This window comes from Balaenoptera musculus, chromosome 15 (assembly GCF_009873245.2).
Source record: "Balaenoptera musculus isolate JJ_BM4_2016_0621 chromosome 15, mBalMus1.pri.v3, whole genome shotgun sequence".
Classification (NCBI taxonomy): Eukaryota; Metazoa; Chordata; class Mammalia; order Artiodactyla; family Balaenopteridae; genus Balaenoptera; species Balaenoptera musculus.
Window position 1 is genome coordinate 15,496,744 of NC_045799.1, and position 19,506 is coordinate 15,516,249.

The following is a 19,506-nucleotide window of genomic DNA, read 5'->3' on the forward strand; positions in this document are numbered from 1 at the left end:
AGTACAATCTCAACTCCATAAAATCATACACTTAGGAGAAAAAAAAAGACTAGAAAAAAATATACCAAAATGTTAACAGGATTTGTCTCTGATAGTAGGATTATAGGTGATTTTATTTAATTCTTTTAAATATTCTTTAAAAGAAGACAGTATAGGATAAATATTAAATAGATAGAACTGATTCTAAGAGTTACATGTGCCCAGGAGATGAAGAAATCTTGCGAGATGGGTGATCAGCAAAGACTGGTAGAAGGGCTTAGGTTAGCAGTCACAAAGCAGGGTAGCTACATAGCAGAGCAGAATCAGTAGTTAAGTAACAGCAGTTACCATATGAGAGCAGAATACAGCAGTTACTAGTTAGAACTAGTAACAATCACAGAAAGAATAACTTTACCTGGCATGACTTAAAAACCTAGTTAGCTGAATGTACCTATTTCACGGTAGTCTAATACTGGGAAGTATAGAAGTTTTTTTTTCAGTACTTTGCATGAACATGTGGATTTATACTGCCTTTTCCCCCAGTAACCAGAAAAAAAGACCAGAAGGTTCAGAGCCTTAAGAAGTGAATGGGTAGGAGTCCAGAAGATAAAGAACAGCAAGTGTTTTCTCTCCAAGAACCGTTGTTCCATGCAATCTTATCTCTTGACATCTGCCTAGTCCCAGTTTCGAGCCAGCGCCCTGACTGCCTCTCAGATATTTGTCATCTTACTCACCATCACCACTGCCAAGTTCAACAGCAGCCAATCCCAGATTTGCCCACTTCCAGATGCTGCCAACAGCTTACTTCACTGTTGCCCCCTCATTTATTAGGGATCAAACACAATATTTGCTAGGACCAGTCAACAATTACGTGCTGAATGTCTGTTTTGTTTTGTCTGTTTTAGGTACGATGTTAGGTGCTTTTCACACTTATTTTGTTTACTTTTGAAATTAAATTTAAGGTATTATTTCATAATACAGTTCTGAAGGAAAGGCAACAAAATAAAACTTGTAAAAATGGGGGTGTTTTGGATTTCCTGACAAGTTCGGATGGAAAGTACTTTTGATCGGTGCCTTCCTCCAGGACCACCAGAGGAGAAGGTTGGCTCGGAGACAACTCTGCAGCAAGCCTACCCATAATCCTACACATCAAAAGGGGTGTTTAGAGGGCCTCCTGAGCCGAGCAACTGTGACAGTGCTATAGATGGCTGAAATACGCAGTATGCAGTGTACTTTTATACAAAATATTCTGCGACTTCCCTGGCAGTCCAGTGGTTAAGACTTCACGCTCCCAATGCAGGGGGTGTGGGTTTGATCCCTGGTTGGGGAACTAAGATGCCACATGGTGCAGCCAAAAAACAAATCCGGACCAGATACTAGCTTCAGACCAGCTGAAGAGAATAGAAAGTCTAGAAACAAAGTAGAAAGCCCAAATGGATATCCAAACAACTGGATAGCTGTTTGGAAAAAGATTAAATTGTATACACACCTCATACCTTCAACCAGGAAAACTACAAATGGATAAGAGCTCTAATTGTAAAAATGGAAACCATAAGTACTAGAAGAAAACATGTGTGAATGCAATGCATTTAAAACCTGAATGAGGAGAAAAGCTTTTTAACATACCATGACAAAAACCCAGATGCAATTAAAAAAAAAAAAAAGAATGTTTTCTTTGTGTGAAGGAAATATCACAGATTTTTAAAAATTAATAAGCACAAATAGGGACTTCCCTGGTGGTCCAGTGGTTAAGAATCCACCTTCCAATGCAGGGGACGCGGGTTCGAACCGTGGTCGGGGAACTAAGATCCCACATGCCGCAGGGCAACTAAGCCTGTGCACCACAACTAGAGAGAAGCCCATGCACCACAAGGAAGAGACCGTGCACCGCAACGGAAGATAATGCATGCCTCAACGAAGATCCCATCTGCCGCAACTAAGACCTGACGCACGGCCAAAAATAAAATAAATTAAAAAATAAAAATTAAGCACACATACGCTATAAGCCAAGATGAAAGACAAATGACGAACTCGAAGAAAATATTGGTAACAAGTAACCATAAAGGTTTTAAAAGAATTTTCTTTTAAAAATAAATTTTAGAGTTCTTTATACCTTAGGAAGATAAGCTCCCAAATATACAAAGAATTCCAAAAATTAAGGAAAAGAAGACCCCAAAAAAGGTAGAAATATGGGCTAAAGATAGTATACACACAAAGATACCCAATTAGTCCTTAAACATGAAAAAAACGTGTAGGTTCACTCATGAGAGAAATTCAAATCAAAATTACTTGGAGATGCGATTTCTTACATTTCAGTTTGGCAAAAGTCAAAAGCTTGATAATACCCTATCTGCTGGTAAGAATGTGGCAACACAGGTGCTCTCATACGTTGCTGAATTTGGATGCAAAGTAGTACAAGCCCTATGAAGGGGATCTGGCAATATTTAATTATCAGAATATGAAACTGAACAAGGTACAAAAAATACTGGTGTGTGGAATTTAAACCGAGGTATTAACATGAACTCATGATTTATTAAAAAAATTTTTGCTGAGCTTTTTTTATTAAAAGGTCTTGAAGCAATGGCTACCCCATTAGCAATGAGCACAGCTAGCACTCAGATTTTGGTTTCCAAATACCATTCCCCACCACAAGGAGCTAAGCCTTCTTAAGAGAAATAGCTGATTCCAGGTCTAGGACAGGAAAAGTACAAAGTGAGCCTGGAACATCTTTTTGTGCCAAAAAAAAACACAAGTACTCACAAACTGATACAGACATATCAACAGGACACAGAAGCCACCTTGAGGGGCTCCCACCGGTAAATTCTGGGACACTGAGCATCAAAAACAAAACAAAACAAAACAAAAAACACTGAATAAAGAGTCCATGAGCTCAGAGTAATAATCTAAAAGTGAAGGGGGTTAGGAGAGAAGGGAAAAGCCCTTCTTTAGAAAAATCACCACCTGACAACTGTATTGTGGTAATAAAAGAGGGTACAGTTGACTCTGTATCTGCAGGTTCCGCATCTGTGGATTCAACCAACCAGGACTCAAAAACATTAAAAAAAAAAAAAAAAAATCCAGAAAGTTCCAAAAAGCAAAACTGGAATTTGCTCCAAGCCAGCAACTATTTACATGTCATTTACATTATATTTACAATTATTTACATAACATTTACATTGTATTAGGTATTATAAGTAATCTAGAGATGATTTAAAGTATACAGGAAGATATGTGAAGGTTATATGCAAATACTATGCTGCTTCATATAAAGGACTTGAGCATCTGCAAGCATCTGTGGATTTTGGTACCCGTGGTGGGTCCTGGAAACAATCCCCCACCTATACCAAGGGACAACTTTATCCTCCTTCTTAGGAAATACACACAAAACAGAATATCTCCTTTTTTTGAAGATACATACAATATTTGAGGGTAAGTTGTATATATCATGCATCAATCTCTCCTCAGTCATTTCATGTCTGTTTACACAGCCTTCTCTATAAATGCACAAAGAAATGACTGAAATGTGTTCATCAATAAAAATGGTAACTTCTGGAGAGATATAACAGGTAATTTAAAATATGTTCTTCTGTGGAACTGTTACAAAAACCATAAAGACATAATTTTAAAAAAAACATATCCAACAATAAAAATTGTATAATTGGTACAATATACTTCTATGATGCCTCAGTAATTCCCTTCAGTTGCAATACAGGTGGATTTTAGAAATTCAAGTCTTTAAACCAGAGATGAAACATTAACAATAACATTTCTATGGTCTAAATCTAAACTATGTCATAAAGATCAAAGAAACATCTCTTAAGCTAGAGTATAATTATTTGTCTAATTTCTATCACTGTTTAGATGAGAAAATGAGAACATTTGCTTTCTACATATTTGAATTCTTCTATATTTGATAACAATAGCCCTTTGCAACTCACTTAAAGATCTCTAATATTTTTGCAGTTAAAATACCTAATATTCTTTGTCCCTTTCAACAACTAAGGGTCACAAAGAAGAAACTCTGTCTAAAATGCCTTTCCTTTCACCTTTTGATATCAGTATCAGGGACCTGATTATACCTAATATTTATTAGAAATCAATGTTCCCAAAACTATAGTGAATTTTGTAATAAGAGAAGTTTTTAATCTAATCACACATTCAGGTATAAGCCAGGAGTAAAATGGACACACATATAAGAAACAATTACAGTGAAATGATTACTTAAATGGTTACGTGTACAGGATTACAAAATAGCTAAAATTGATTTTGGAGGCAGCACAATACACTACAAAAATCCCTAACCTGGGGTTCAAAGATCTAGATTCTGGCCCTGACTATATGATCTTGATTAAACCATAGGTTCCAATCTAAAAATGAAGCCATGGACCATATTATTTCTAGCGTCCCATTGCAGCTGTGAAAATTCCATGATACTATCACTTGACAGTGGCTTATGACAACATATTTCTGCCTAGGTACTGATAAACATTCAAAAGGAATTCTTACTCCAGAGGGATGATAACACTTGATCATCTCTAATCTAAAATATGCCACCAATTAGATGTGCGTGGACATAAACCAAAGACCAGACCTACTCAACAAATATTTGTGACAAGACTGTCTCTGATTCTTTGAGTTTCTTTTTGTTGTTGTTAGTGGTGTTTGGGGGGCTTTTTAAAAATAGATGGAAGAGGTGACTAAATTCTCCTTGGCCCAAAACTGTAATAAAAATATCATCAATAGATGTAGGTTATTAAAATGTTTTATATAACTAAAGCTGAAGAAATGAATGAATCAACTGATAGGGGAAGACACCTCAACTGGCAAGAAACAACATGCATTCAAAAACAGGTGTATTTTTGATCCCTGTATTTAGTGATTCCAGAAGTTAAGTGTTTACACCACAATGATTCTTTCCTTATATGTGAGGGTGCTTCACCACTGTACTTAGTTTATTGGAGGAAATAGCACTTCTATTGTGACCTACATTTTCTTAATAACACTATAATTAATTAGAGCACCTGTTCACAGCTTGACTTTATAGACTGATAATAATTTTCAGTAAACAGATCTGCATTACTATCACAATTAGTATCTACAATAGCATGTTTGCAAACACGGCCTCTATAATTCCCTGCAGGTAGCCTTGGTATCCTCGCCCTTTACTAGTGCCCTCCCACAATGACTCTAGGCCTGGCTGTGTGACTTGCTATGGCCACTGCAATAGCAAATTTATTGCAAGCAGGGACTTGAAAAGTGCTTGCACAGCCTATTACCATGTAAATAAACCTAGTGGGCATGCTACATGGCGGAATACTATGTGGAGAGAGGCCTTGACCAGGTGGTCTTAGCTGAGGCCTTCAGAAGTCAGCCAGCCCCAGCTGACCACTAGTTTTGTTTTTTTTTTAATTTACTTATTTATTTATTTTTGGCTGTTTTGGGTCTTTGTTGCTGTGCACAGGCTTCTCATTGCGGTGGCTTCTCTTGTTGCAGAGCATGGGCTCTAGGCGTGCAGGCTTCAGCAGTTGTGGCATGCAGGCTCAGTAGTTGTGGCTTGTGGGCTCTAGAGCGCAGGCTCAGTAGCTGTGGCACACAGTTGCTCCACTTCCTGAAGCAGGGCTCGAACCCATGTCCCCTGCGTTGGCAGGCGGATTCCTAACCACTGCGCCACCAAGGAAGTCCCTGACCACTAGGTTTTGAGGTGGTTTGCTACACAGCAAAAACTAACTGATACAGTATCTGAGATCTGTCTCAATCTCTCTCCATCACACCCACACACACCAATCTATATCTACAAAAAGAGTTCCAGTCTTTAGGAACTCAGGTTTCAAATTCAACTAACATTGATTGAATACTTTCTAAGTTTCAGGTTTTCTACCAGATGCTTCCACAGGATGTTGCCATCCACACTTCATGAACACCATGTAAATAAAGTAGGAGGGAGGAGGATCTGCGCTTGTTGGCACTTACCAAGTACTACACAATGTATCATTTCGTTTCATCCTCCCATCTTCTGAGGTATGTACTATTATTTCCACTTTCTAGATGAGAAATTTGCCTACAGTTATACAAGGATAGGATCTGAACCCTGATCATCAGGCTTTAAGGCTGGCGAGCTGCCTTTCATATTGCAAATTCTCTAAAATCAAAATGAGAATTCTTGACATATCCGAACTGCCATTAGGTTGAGCATAGAAAGACTAGGGGAATGGAATTTTCCCAGTAACCTTATCCCTGGACTCTTCTTTCGGCACTCCTGAGCGCGACCATCAAGCGGTGCTGAAAAGTGTGAAAGAATCATTCCCAGCTGACTAAAGGCAATGCTGTCCCCAGGGCTTCTGCTGGCTGGTGGGCTTTCTGTTTCAGTGTGAGCCAGGGTATTTTTTTTCAGACATATCCCAGGAAATGAAGACGTTCCATTGAATGATAATACCAGAAACCTGAAGCCGTTGGGAGAATGAACTCAGCAGAAAAGTCGAACTTTGAAAACAGCCATGTCTTGCTCTGATTCTTTTATCTGATGCATGGAATGCATGAATTCCTATACTATGACTGGCCCGTTCTTCTTTGTAAGCAGCATCTGTAAAGCTAAATGGACAATCTGTCAAAGTCCACAAAGGGGCAAATTCATAAGCAACTGTATCTTATATTTATTTTTCTTTGAAAAATGCTATGTGGGACTTCCCTGGTGGTCCAGTGGTTAAGAATACGGCTTCCAATGCAGGGGACGTGGGTTCAATCCCTGGTCGGGGAACTAAGATCCCACATGCCGTGGGGCAACTAAGCCCGCACGCAACAACTGCTGAGCCCGTGCACTCTAGAGCCCGTATGCCACAACTAGAGAGCCCGCATGCCACAACTACTGAGCCCACGTGCCACAACTAGAGAGAAGCCCATGCACCGCAACAAAGATCCCATGTGCCGCAACTAAGACCTGGAGCAGCCAAATAAATAAATAAATAATTTCTTTTTAAAGTTCTAAAACTAGATTGTAAACAAATCAGGTATATCCTTACAATGGAATATTATTCAGCCATAAAAAGAAATGGACTACTGATATATGCTGTAACACTGGTGAACCTTGAAAACATTAAACTAAGTGAAAGAAGCCAAATACAAAGACCACATTTTATATGATTCCATTTATATAAAATGTTCAGAATAGGCAAATCCTGAGAGACAGAAAGCATGTTAATGGCTGCCTGGGGATGGAGGAAAGGGTAATGAGAAGTGACTGCTAACAGGATTGTGGTTTCTTTGGGGGATGATGAAAATGTCTGGAATTTGACAGTGGTTATGATTGCACAACCCTGCTAATATATTTTTAAAAACCACAGAACTCTACCTTAAAATGGTGAATTTTATATGTGAATTATATCTCAATTAAAAATAATAAATTTAAAAAAATTAGACTGTGGTGATGGTTGCGTAACTCCATAAATATACTAAAAACCACTGAATTGTATGCTTTAAATGAGTGAATTATATATCAATAAATTTTTTAAAAAAAACAGAAAGATCCCTTTTCTCTAGTATTTACTTTTATTTCTGGATTCACATGAACTATAACACAATGCCAAGGTAGTCATAATTGGCCAGGAGCTTGACCAAAGACTGAGGCCCATCTTTTCCTTTGGAATGACCATCTACTAGACATTAAACTTTATGCCCTTCCATTTTAAATGTTCATTTTCAAGACTGTCACCAAGTAAACCACAATGGTCAACCTACTCTTTCCTTAATTTCTACAATAACTCTTTTCTACCTGTTCAAAGTAGAGAACTCGGAAAAGCCTACATTTTCTTCTCTGTTTCAAGCATGAATACTTGCAAGAAAACAACTCAAATAATCTCTCACATGTTCTCTTCTGGCTTGGAATAATATGCCTTATCATAGCGTTGTTTGTTTTGTTTTTTAATCTAACATTTATTATGTGTGTGGTTTTTGGTTTTGGTTTTGTGACTGGGCATCTAAGTGCTTTACATGTATTAATTCATTTAATTACACAAGTTACTATCCAAGTTTCTGTATGTGGCCATAAATATTCCTTTGAATGTTCTCTGAAACCACTAAGAATTGCCAGAACCATAAGTTATAAGGTTCTCCAGAGTCTAACTTTTGAATAACTCTTCCAGGAACCAGTTTTGGTAATTGCCTCTGTGTAAATTGATTTGACTTCTGGGCAATGAAGCTCTGGATCTTTAAGTCTAGTGTGCTACCATATGTCTATTCGAAGAGATCTAAATCCAGATTTCAAGGAGGTACTAACTAGAGCAGTAGAGGCAGCACATCTAAAAAGATACATACAAAAGGTTCACCGGTGAGAACGAGCCATACCTTGGTTATTGCAACAATTTCCTAATTGGTCTCACGGTTTCCAGTCTTTTCAAACTCCATATCATCCAACTGACTGTCCTAAAAAACCACTTTGTTATATCACTTTTCTGATCAAAATGTCTTTATATTACCCTATTACCAACAAAGTCAAGTTCAAACTTCTTACTTTGGCATTCCAGGTCCTCCAATATCTGGTCAACACCCACTTCAGCCAAACTGAATGTTCACCATATATCCCCTCCTTTCTGACTCTGTACCTGCCTGGAATATCGTCCCCAGCCTTTCTGTATATCTAATTTCTCACAAATCCTTCGACATTTTTCTGAACCACTTACCCAGCATTTGTCTTATTATTATATTACTACCTTTATATGTAGACGCCCTATCTCCTCAACTAAGTTATGCCAACATCTAATACCACTATCTGAGGCACCCGGAGTAATGTTCCAGACATGTAAGGAATTAGAAACAACGGTAGTAGTACAGTAGGCACTCCATACATATTAGATAATGACAAAAGTCATCTTCCCCTTTTAACCTACAAATTCCGGGTCAGCAGTAAACATGTCATTTGGTTTTTGTACACTACACAGTAACGACACATAGTGACTACCTAATAAATACTTTTTGGTGGGTATTAAATATTTATCTTTAACAAATACTGGTTCCAAGCTGATATTTTTTTAGAGCATAAACACTTAAGAGAATCATCTACTTTTTCTTTGGGACTCATTTAAATTTATCAGAATGTATCTCCATTTTCTTGCTGAGCAAGAGTAAGCAGGTCAGAACAGCTTAGAGCACCAGAAAAATATATTCCCCTAACTGATCAAAACTGATTTATCTGCTTCTTAGGCATAAGAGCCAAAGTATATCTTTTGGACTTTTTCCTTTAATCTTCATTACTACCATGCTACCGCCCTCTTTTGGAAAATAGATTTCCCCCATGGCTATTCTTGGCTCTCCTTTTACCAATTTAACTCTAATGGAGCAGCACCTTATCTTCCTCAAAATACAGGCCTTGAGCCTTTCAGCCATGTCACACTGAGATCTGGTACTTTCATATCCTAACATGTGGTCTGGCAGGTGGTTTGAATGAATTTTCAGGCACCACGTGTCTGTGCTTTTTGGCTTATCCCAAAAGAATCAAGAATGTTAACTGTTTCCAAAGATAAAAGTGAGCCCAGCATCTGGACATAATCAGAAAAACTGCACAAACAATTAGGATTTAGTCTCCACTCTGGCAGGATGACCTTGAACTATCTGTGCAACTGTGAGAAAAGTCTGAGGACCAAGATCTCTGCTCTTCTGCTGTAAATCCCACCCTAGAGGGAGATTCTGATAACTGCACAGTGAACCCCACTGATTATCTTTCAGGGATTGGAAAAAAAAATCCAGTCAGTAATAAATTTCGCAGTGTTAAGATAACAGTTTGAAACTTCACAAAGGAAGGCTCACGTAGATTCAAAGTCTAGCCTTCTTTATAATCTACCATCTTATATTTTGAGCTTTTGCTTAACAGATTCTCAAAACATGTTATCCTGTTACCAAGGAATTTGAATCACTCTCTCTCTCTCTCTCCTCAGCACATTTAAAAAACATTACTGAAACTGACAAGTGACCTTCCTTTAGATCAACCATCTTCATGCCAGTGCTTAGACACAGAAGTGGCACTTACAAAACACCGTTAATACCAAGGGCACAAACTAAAAAAAAGTAAAAAACATGACTAGTAAGAGAAAAGGATTTAGGATGTAGAAAAGTAGCTCAGGTTGAAGGAATTTTTAGGTGCAATGAAAAAAACCACTGTCATACACTAAAAGACCCATTACTTACTATATACTTACTATACTACTTACCATTTTTAAGCATTTCTATGCTAAGCGTTTCCCATATCTATCTCCTATCATCTTAACAACCTGACAAAATAGGGACTTTTATGCTTCACTTTTTCAGGATAGGAAACTGAGGCTCAAAAAAGGAAATAACTTGTCAAAGCTGACAAAGTTTATAAAATTCTGAGCCAAGTGTCAAATCAAAGACTCTGATTCCAAAAATTAATGTTCTTTCCGCTACTCTTTTTTCTTTCTCCTACCCTTATTGAGAGACATGTTTCTAAAACCAAACTACGTTTTAAGTTTTAGCTTTGATATGTATAAGCACACTAATGCTATCTGAAATTCGCATATGATGCTGACGGTGAGTGGCAAAGATACATGGACTTAATATTCTCTGATGATAGTTTTAAACATCCTGAGGGGATCTGAAATCAGACAGTAAGGTTATTGTAGTAAAAGAAGCACTAAAATACCTGTAGTACTTTATGTCCTAGTAACTGTCCTTGCAAATGTTATAATCTGAGTCAGAGAGAATGAGATAGAGAACACACAAGGGAGTCACTGTTATAACAATCCCCTTCAAAAAACTGCAGGTGGAAAGAAGATAGGCTGTGAGTCAAGAATTTCCATCTTACACAGCTCTGAAATTAGCATCTGACCGATGGTGTTGAAATAAAATCATTTTAACAAGATCCTGGACTTTGGTTTTAACATGAGGAAACTCACAGCAACAATAGGTGCCTTCGTGAGACCTAGGACTTTCTGGGAAACTATAAATACGTAACGTTTTTACCACATAATACTATCACAGCAGTTTACCCAAAACATGGTTCTGAGTTGCTCTAACTTAATTATGCCACCATGCTTTAAAATTCTATTTCAAAGAGATTCATTAGAATACAATTAGAAATTCAAGTTTGAAATAGAAATCATCCACTCACTCCCTTTAGTTCACTGAGTCTAATTTAAAAGGCTTGAGTCAGTGGAAACAATCTTTCAATTCAGTGGTCCAAGTTCTGCAAGCCAGGTGGCCTAATAAGCCTGGAGATAAGGACGGGGAACGGCTGCCATGTATCTCTTGGGAAGGCAGTGAGGACAAGAATACCATATCGTAGCCAATGAGTCTTGGAAGGGAGAACTGTTGCCTGTCAAATCTTTAGTAGATGAGGTACATATTTCAAGTGGCCGTCCTTTGGCTTGTCATTTCCTCATTTGGGGCAAAAGCATTTAACTGCTAAACTACAAATTTATGCAATTCGGGATCAGTTGCTCCAGGATTTTTTTGTTATCTCTGCCTCTGAAAAAAGAACTTTTTTTGTTGTTTTCAAAGATACTTTATACTTAAAGTATTATTAAAGTATAATAATGTAGTTTATTTGACAACATATTTTTAATATGTTTTGAAAGCTTGGATTCTTTCTCTACTTCTAGTATAGAAGTTCTCATTTTTGCTCCTAAATATAATATCTTATTTGATAATGATCAACTAAAACAGGATAAATTCTCTTCCTTTAAAAAAAAACGTTCGCTTGATAATGAAATGGTGAAACAATTTTTCTGCATATTAAGACGCACCAAAAAACACCCCACATATAATTTAATATAAAATACACGGATGGCAATATGTACAAAATTTCATTATTTTCATAGCACTACTAATGATATTCAGTGTCCAATATATTACTTTGAATGACATTATTAATAGTTAATATAACTGAATCACTTTGCTGTATACTTGAAACACATTATAAAATACCTATACCTCAATTTAAAAAATGGACACAATATAATTTTTTTCAATAAAAGGATTGTTGGGCTTCCCTGGTGGCGCAGTGGTTGAGAATCTGCCTGCCAAAGCAGGGGACATGGGTTCGAGCCCTGGTCTGGGAAGATCCCACATGCCACGGAGCAACTGGGCCCGTGAGCCACAACTACTGAGCCTGCGCGTCTGGAGCCTGTGCTCCACAACAAGACAGGCCACGATAGTGAGAGGCCCGCGCAGCGCGATGAAGAGTGGCCCCCGCTCGCCGCAACTGGAGAGGGCCCTCGCACAGAAACGAAGACCCAACACAGCCAAAAATAAAATTAAATAAATAAAAGGATTGTTAATTTAAAAAATTAACATTTTCCTAAATCTGTGTGATATGCTTGGTTTTCTAAAGCACAAATTTCTGTCAATATTAATGACAGATGTAATAGCTGAATCAGTAAAAATGAACAACCTCAAGATACTCTTTTATTAGGACACTCTTAAGTAAAACTCTTTCAAATTTATGAACTATCCCAAGTTAGCCTCTTGAGGTTTATTTCTAAAAACTGAAAATCATGAATTAAAAATCATGTAATGTTTTATGTTGACATATCAGATGTACAAAACCTTCCAATGTTACAAAGACTATCCAGATAACCTTCACCCAGATGCCTCAAATGTTAACATTTTACTACATTTCCATTATCATACTTCAATCAATCAATCTACCTAGCTATAAAACCTTGTCTGTTTATTATCACAGCTATGAGCCTTGATAATCCAAACACCAACATCACAAAAGCCTTAGGTTTGAAGATCCTAGAAATAGGTGTCAAAAGACAAGAAAGGCAGGCTTTTCACAATATTTAACAAGAAGCCCTGTACCACAGTAGCAATGAGGACTAGAAGTCAAAGGTTTGTCATCTAGGGTGACTTTAGACAAGACGCTGAACTTTTAACTTGAACTTCCTCATTCTGTATGGCAGGAAGCTCATAACTAGTGGACCCATATCTCAGGGAAGGTGTGAAAGTCAAATATAAAAGGAACAATTCCCAGGAAGAGTTAACAATTCTAAATCTATATTCATCAGACAATGCAACCTCAAAATATAAAAGTCCTCCTCCCCAAAATATAAATCTCAAAATTAATAAAAATTGACAAATCACAACCACAGAGTAACAATTTTAACATATCTCCCTCAGAAACCAAAAGATCAAGTATCAAAAATTAGTGGGGAATAGCTATATTTGAAGACAATTAACAAGCTAAATCAACGGTATATATATAGATTCCTACAAACAATTAGAAAACACACATTCTTTCTAAGGCACACAAAGAACACTTAACAAAAATTACTGACATATTAGGCCACAAATGTCACAAGAAAACATAAAAAAACTGGTATCGGGGACTTCCCTGGCGGTCCAGTGGTTAAGACTTCACCTTCCAATGCAGGGGGTGCGGGTTTGATCCCTGGTTGGGGAGCTAAGATCCCACATGCCTGGCGCCAAAAAACCAAAACATAAAACAGAAGCAATATTGTAACAAATTCAATAAAGACTTTCAAAATGGTCCACATCAAAAAATCTTAAAAAAAAAAAACTGGTATCACACAGACTGTGTTCTTTAGCCACAATTCTCTGAAATTGAAAATTAAAAATAAGCAGTTAAAAAAATTCATACAATTTGGTTTTTAAAAAGCACTTCTGAATAATTCATGGGTTAAAAAAGAAATATGTAATAAGCACAAAGCATCACAAGCTGGGAAAAAGTACTTACAATGTGCCACATATGAAACTTATGGGATGCAGCGTAAACTGAACTTAGAGAAAAATTTACAATGTTACCTGAATACATTAGTAAGCAAGAAAATTAAACAGCTAAGTGTTCAACTCAAAAATCAAAGAATAAAATTTAACAACAATTTTGATTAGAAAAGAAATCTCTTAAACTAGAAATAGACCTGATAATGGGTACCTACACCAAACCTACTACAAAATCAAACTTGATGGTAAATTATTAGAAGAATTTTCTTTAAGATAAGGAATAAGACAAGAATGCCCACTACCACCTCTATTATTGCAGGTCTTGGTAAGAAAAATATATAAGTATAAAGATCAAAAGGAAAAACTAATTCACAGACAGACTGCCTTCATAAAAAAAAACTTCAGAAAACCTATTAGAACAAAAAAAATCCATAAAAATTAATTTAACAAAAGATCTAAAACATCTTTATAGATATAATTATAAAGCTATCTACGAAAAGATATAAGCCAAACAGATGGAAAGATAAACGATGTTCATGAATAGAAAGAATTAACATCATAAAGAAGGCAATTCTGCCTAATTAATCTGTGTATTCAGTGCAATTCAGTCAAAATCCCAGTGGTATTTTACAAAATTTGATACACCAATGTTAAAATTTACATGGAAGAATAATGATATAAATTTCAAGAGTAATCTGTATTGAAAGAAAAATAAAAAGGGGAAGGGGAATTTATTTTTGATAGATGGTCAAGGAAGGCCTGAGAAGGTACCAGGACCAAAGATCTGAATGGAGGGAGAAAGCAAGTCTTTCAGATGGAAGGAATAAAATTAGATGACTATAGTTCATACTGTAAACTAAAAAAAATTCCTGATATATTTAATAAAGTCCTAAATGTGAACAGTAAAACTTATAACCTTTAGAAAAAAAAAATAGGAGACTGTTTCTAAGACATTTGGGTAGGAAAGAATTTGTTTTTTTAATTGAAATATTGTCAACATACAATATTATGTTAGCTTCAGATGTATTACATAATGATTTGACATTTGCATACATTATGAAATGATCACCACAATAAGTCTAGTAAATATCTATCACCATACAAAGTTATTACAATATTATTAAGAATTTCTTGGTTACCAAAGGGAAAAGGTAGGGAGGAGGGATAAATTAGGAGTTTGGGATTAACATATACACACTACTATATATAAAATAATCAACAAGGACCTACTGTATAGCACAGGGAACTCTACTCAATATTCTGTAATAATCTATACGGGAAAAGAATCTGAAAAAGAATATATATATGTATATGTAAAACTGAATCACTTTGCTGTACACCTGAAACTAACACAACATTGTAAGTCAACTATACTCCAATATAAAGCAAACATTTTTAAAATATATTATTAAGAATTTCTTAAAGAAGGCACAAAAAACATACGGTATAAGAAAATTCAGACGAATGTGACTTCATGAAAACAAAAGTTGCTTTCTAAGAAAATATCCTGAAAAATTAAAAGCACAAGTCACAAGCTGGGAGAAAATATTTACAATGCACATAACTGACAAAAAATTAGTATCCAACATATAAAGAACCACTGCAAACCAGTAACAAAAAAAGAAAGAAAAAGGAAAGGAAAAGAGCAAAGGCTACTCCCAAAGTAAGCATCAGACTTGTATAGTCAACATGGAAATAAATTAAACAAAAACTAAAGAGGCTACACAAGAAAAGCTATAAACTGTCATTGTTAATGTTTATTTTGATACATAAAATAACTTTTCCCAAGTCAGTTCTGCACAAGAATTTTAAGTTTTATTTTTTTTAATGTATTCAATTACTTTGTTAGGGCCAATTTAGCTGATGATAGGTTCAAAACTATATGCGTGGTACTACGCTGCAGAAAGAAAACATCAGTTCTGGTTAAGGTCTACTGAGAAATCTGGGAAGAGAAAGGAAAAGTTTAAACTATTTTGAGATGTTCTAACCGACTTCAGTCTTATTTGAACTTTGCCAAGTATGAGGTATCCAATCTCCTACCTAAAATAAAGACATTGCCCTAGTGTTGCTGTGGTTACTTAAAATAGATGTTAAAATATAAATAAATAACAGTCCTGATCTAGAATGAAGCCTTCCATAGAAAGGGGATTTGTGGACACAAGTGGGAACACCATTTAAACTCATAACCTATTACAGAGCTCCCTCTGCCGGCCCAGAGAAAGTACAAGGGCCCTGACACTGACACAGAACCTCTCAAGTCACCTCAGGAATGTGCCCTTCAAACAGTGAGGGCAAAGTTCTTCTACGGTCCTTATGCAAAAAAACCCAGTGACACAGACAAACAGGAGAAGCCTTCCAAAATCCCCAAACTGATATTTTATCCAGACACGGGTTTTCAACGTAGTGTGGACAATGGTTTACCTCTATGGTTCTGACAGGGGTTCTTGGGGACTCTCATAAAGCAATCAAATCACACCCCACTCTAACCCTCCCTCCAACTGCAATCTGATTCTTTATGGTAGATTCAGATATACACAACCAAAACATACTCCCTCAGATGTAACAAAATCATCAGAGGCAGGTTCCCTTTGAAAACCTTGTGCCCTTTGTGTCTGGAAATCCTGGGCAGACACAGAGCGAGGCTAGGTACTCAAACAACCAGCAAGGGACACTGCAAGCTGAGACTTGCCATCAGATGCGCTTGTAACATGAGCCTTGGTCCTGTCCCTTAACAACTTAATAAAGGGGCTCTGCTGAGGAGCAGGGTAATAAAATGGTTAAGAGCATGAGCTTTGAAATCAAACGGTATTTGGCTTCAGGTCTTGGCTCTTCTGTTACTATGTAATCACCAGCAAGTTACTTAGTCTCTTTGCAATTCAGTTTCTGCTTCTGTGAAAGGCCGGGGGTGGGCTGTGAAAACACCACACATCACGGTTGTAATGATTAAAATATATGAAATGCTTATAAAGGATTAAGCACCGCACCTGGTAGATATTAAGTGCCTAATCATTAATGATTATTATTAACAGTTATAATGTCTATCCTCTTAGGTATAATAAATAATTTATATATAAAAAACAATTGTTTGACATGTACACGCTGCTATATTTAAAATGGATAACCAACAAGGACCTACTGTATAGCACAGGGAACTCTACTCAATATTATGTAACAACCTAAATGGGAAGAGAATTCGAAAAAGAATAGATACATATATACGTTAAAAAAAAAAAAAAGAGAAAAAAAACAACTGTTTCTTAAAAAAAAAAAAGTTAGCTTTGGAATCCCCTCAAAAGCCAGCACCAGTCTTACCATGAATTTTGATGGGTTTTATGTTATGGATCTAATGCCCATTAACACAAGGGTAGGCTTCCAGAACAAATCAGAAGTTCAGTAGAATGAAAAGACCATAGACTTCGGAGTTCTTTGAATTCCCAGCTCCCGTGTTTACTAGCCATGTGACCATAGCAAATGTTAGCCACTGAAAAAATCGCAATGTCTGGGTCAAACAGCTGATTAGACATGGCTCAAAAAGGAATTATAGAATTAGAAGATGAATCCAGGTCTAACACCCAGAAAGTGGCACAGAGAGATTTAAAAAAATGGAAAATATAAAGGAGAAATTGCTGTAAAGGGAAGAAACTGGATACAGTTTCTTTCTCAGGATACTGAGAGCTGCTATTAATCCTTGTGGAAGGTAAACTGGTACAAACCTTCTGGAGGACAATATGACAATACCTGCACAGTAAACTGTTCAAACACTTCTGGAAATTTTTCCTAGGAAACATTAAAAGGAAGGCAAAATTTATATGTAGGATGTTCCCTGCAGAGTTATTTGTACTAGTGAAAAACTGGAAACAACCAAAATGCCCAGCAATGGGTAAATGACCAAAAAACACTGTTAAGTGTGATAAATATAAAAAGGACTATGCAACAACATGAAAAATGTATATGCTTATTCAGTAGAAATTAATCAGAAATTAGAATATCTAAGCAAATTATTACCATATAGGAACTATATACAGGCATATGGTCAAGAACAGGAGTTCTTTGCTGGAGTGAGAGGACTTAGGGGTGAACTACTTTCTTTTGTAACAGTGCATTAATACTGTTGTAATACTGTTGGTATAAATAATTTTTAATACAGTAAATGAGAATAGAGGCATTTGAAATATCTAACTTTTCTAAGGTACTAGGTGAAACCCTATTTATTTTCACAAATTTTAACCTGTAGAAACTTCAGTTCTATATTAGTCATGAGTTATATAATTTTTATAAACAATTAGAGCTACAAGGGACAAGGAAAATAAAGAAGATTAACAACTCTTTATTTTTATTGATTAAGGCACTGAGGCCCATACAGGGAAAGAGAATTGTCCAATGTAACACAGATAGTTATTATCTGAGCCACGCTTGGTCAGACAGTCTCCTTTAAATGTTTAGAAATCAATATGAAGAAGTGGTCTAATGTCTGAGATCTGCTTTAAATTAATTCAGTTTGTTATTCTCTTTGGCGGAGAGCTGAAATATAATGGGCAGTGAGTTATTTTTGAAACTGGTTATATGTGCACAGGGGTCATGATATTATTCTGTGTAACTGTATATATTTTCATTTTCCATAATGAAAAGTTTTCAGTAGCTCCTAAAATAATGAGTAAAGATCTCAGAATTAAGTGGCAAATCTATCTAACTTGTGACTCAAAACTGAATTACAAGACCTGAAACAGATTGTGAACTAAGTTTATTTAATGTCACTTAGCTGTGACTGTTGAGGTTTTTAAATGGGTTTTTCCCTCATGACTATAATAAAAGATGCATGTTTCTCATTAGACATGCTAAAACTATCCAAGCTCAGAAACTGAACAAACAACCCACTGAATTAATGAGCACTTAAAATACGAAAATTACATTTGGAACAAAATTAATTCTTTAAATTTAAAAAGGTGGATTTTCCATAACACGTACATGCACAACACATGTTAATGGGTCAGCCTAGTTATATTACACAGGGATTATAATCATCTGCATAATTAAACCCTTTAAAACAAGCAGAAGATATAGCATTCTGAGTCAACAAAAAGAAGTCAGCAGCTCACTGCTGCAAAACAAACCTTCCTAACAAATCACACGGGCTAGCTACTTAAAAGAGCAAAAGAAAAAATAAATTTAGTACGTATCATTCACTCGATAATTTACGTAACACCAAATCTTGAGTCCAGGGGATGAAACATACTGTAAGAACACATTTTCGATAAGAATTTAAAGAGACACTAGCAGGGAGTGACAATGTTTTAATACACTCTTTGTAAATATCCATTTTTAAGGCCATAAAAAACAGTGCAAGGAGGAAGAAGGGAGAAAAAAAGGATTATTAAGGCAATGCAGAATTCAAAGTCCTAATTTACAGGATACACTATGATATCGGCAGTATTTTTGGTGGGATTTTTTTTCTCTGATAATAACTCTAGAAAATAATTTGGAAAATAAATAAAATTTAAAATACCTATAATCCCATTTCTACTTTTAATATTTGGTTTATTTTTCTCTGGCCTTCTGATTGGTTTTTTTCAGTCTTTTTTCTATGCACATATTAACATGTTAATTTATCTTTTTACTTTTGTAAAGCTAGAATATAATTTCTCTACATCTTCAATTATTTTCTTGGGCCAAATTCCTAGAAGTGGAATTTACTGAGTGAAAGGTTTGAATTTTTTAAACTCTTGATATGCACTACATTCCGGAAAAGTTAGATCAATTTACACATCCATCAGCAGTATTACTACTCTTTCACCATTTGTATAATTCTGACCTGAAGCCAAACACACATGATGAGCC

General features: G+C 36.1%; 1 protein-coding gene across 1 annotated transcript in view; it reads right to left on the bottom strand.

Moving 5' to 3' along the window:
• STK4 (serine/threonine kinase 4) overlaps positions 1-19,506 on the bottom strand; it is a 95,593-nt gene that overhangs the window by 39,850 nt on the left and 36,237 nt on the right. The gene's annotated exons all lie outside the window — the stretch shown is intronic.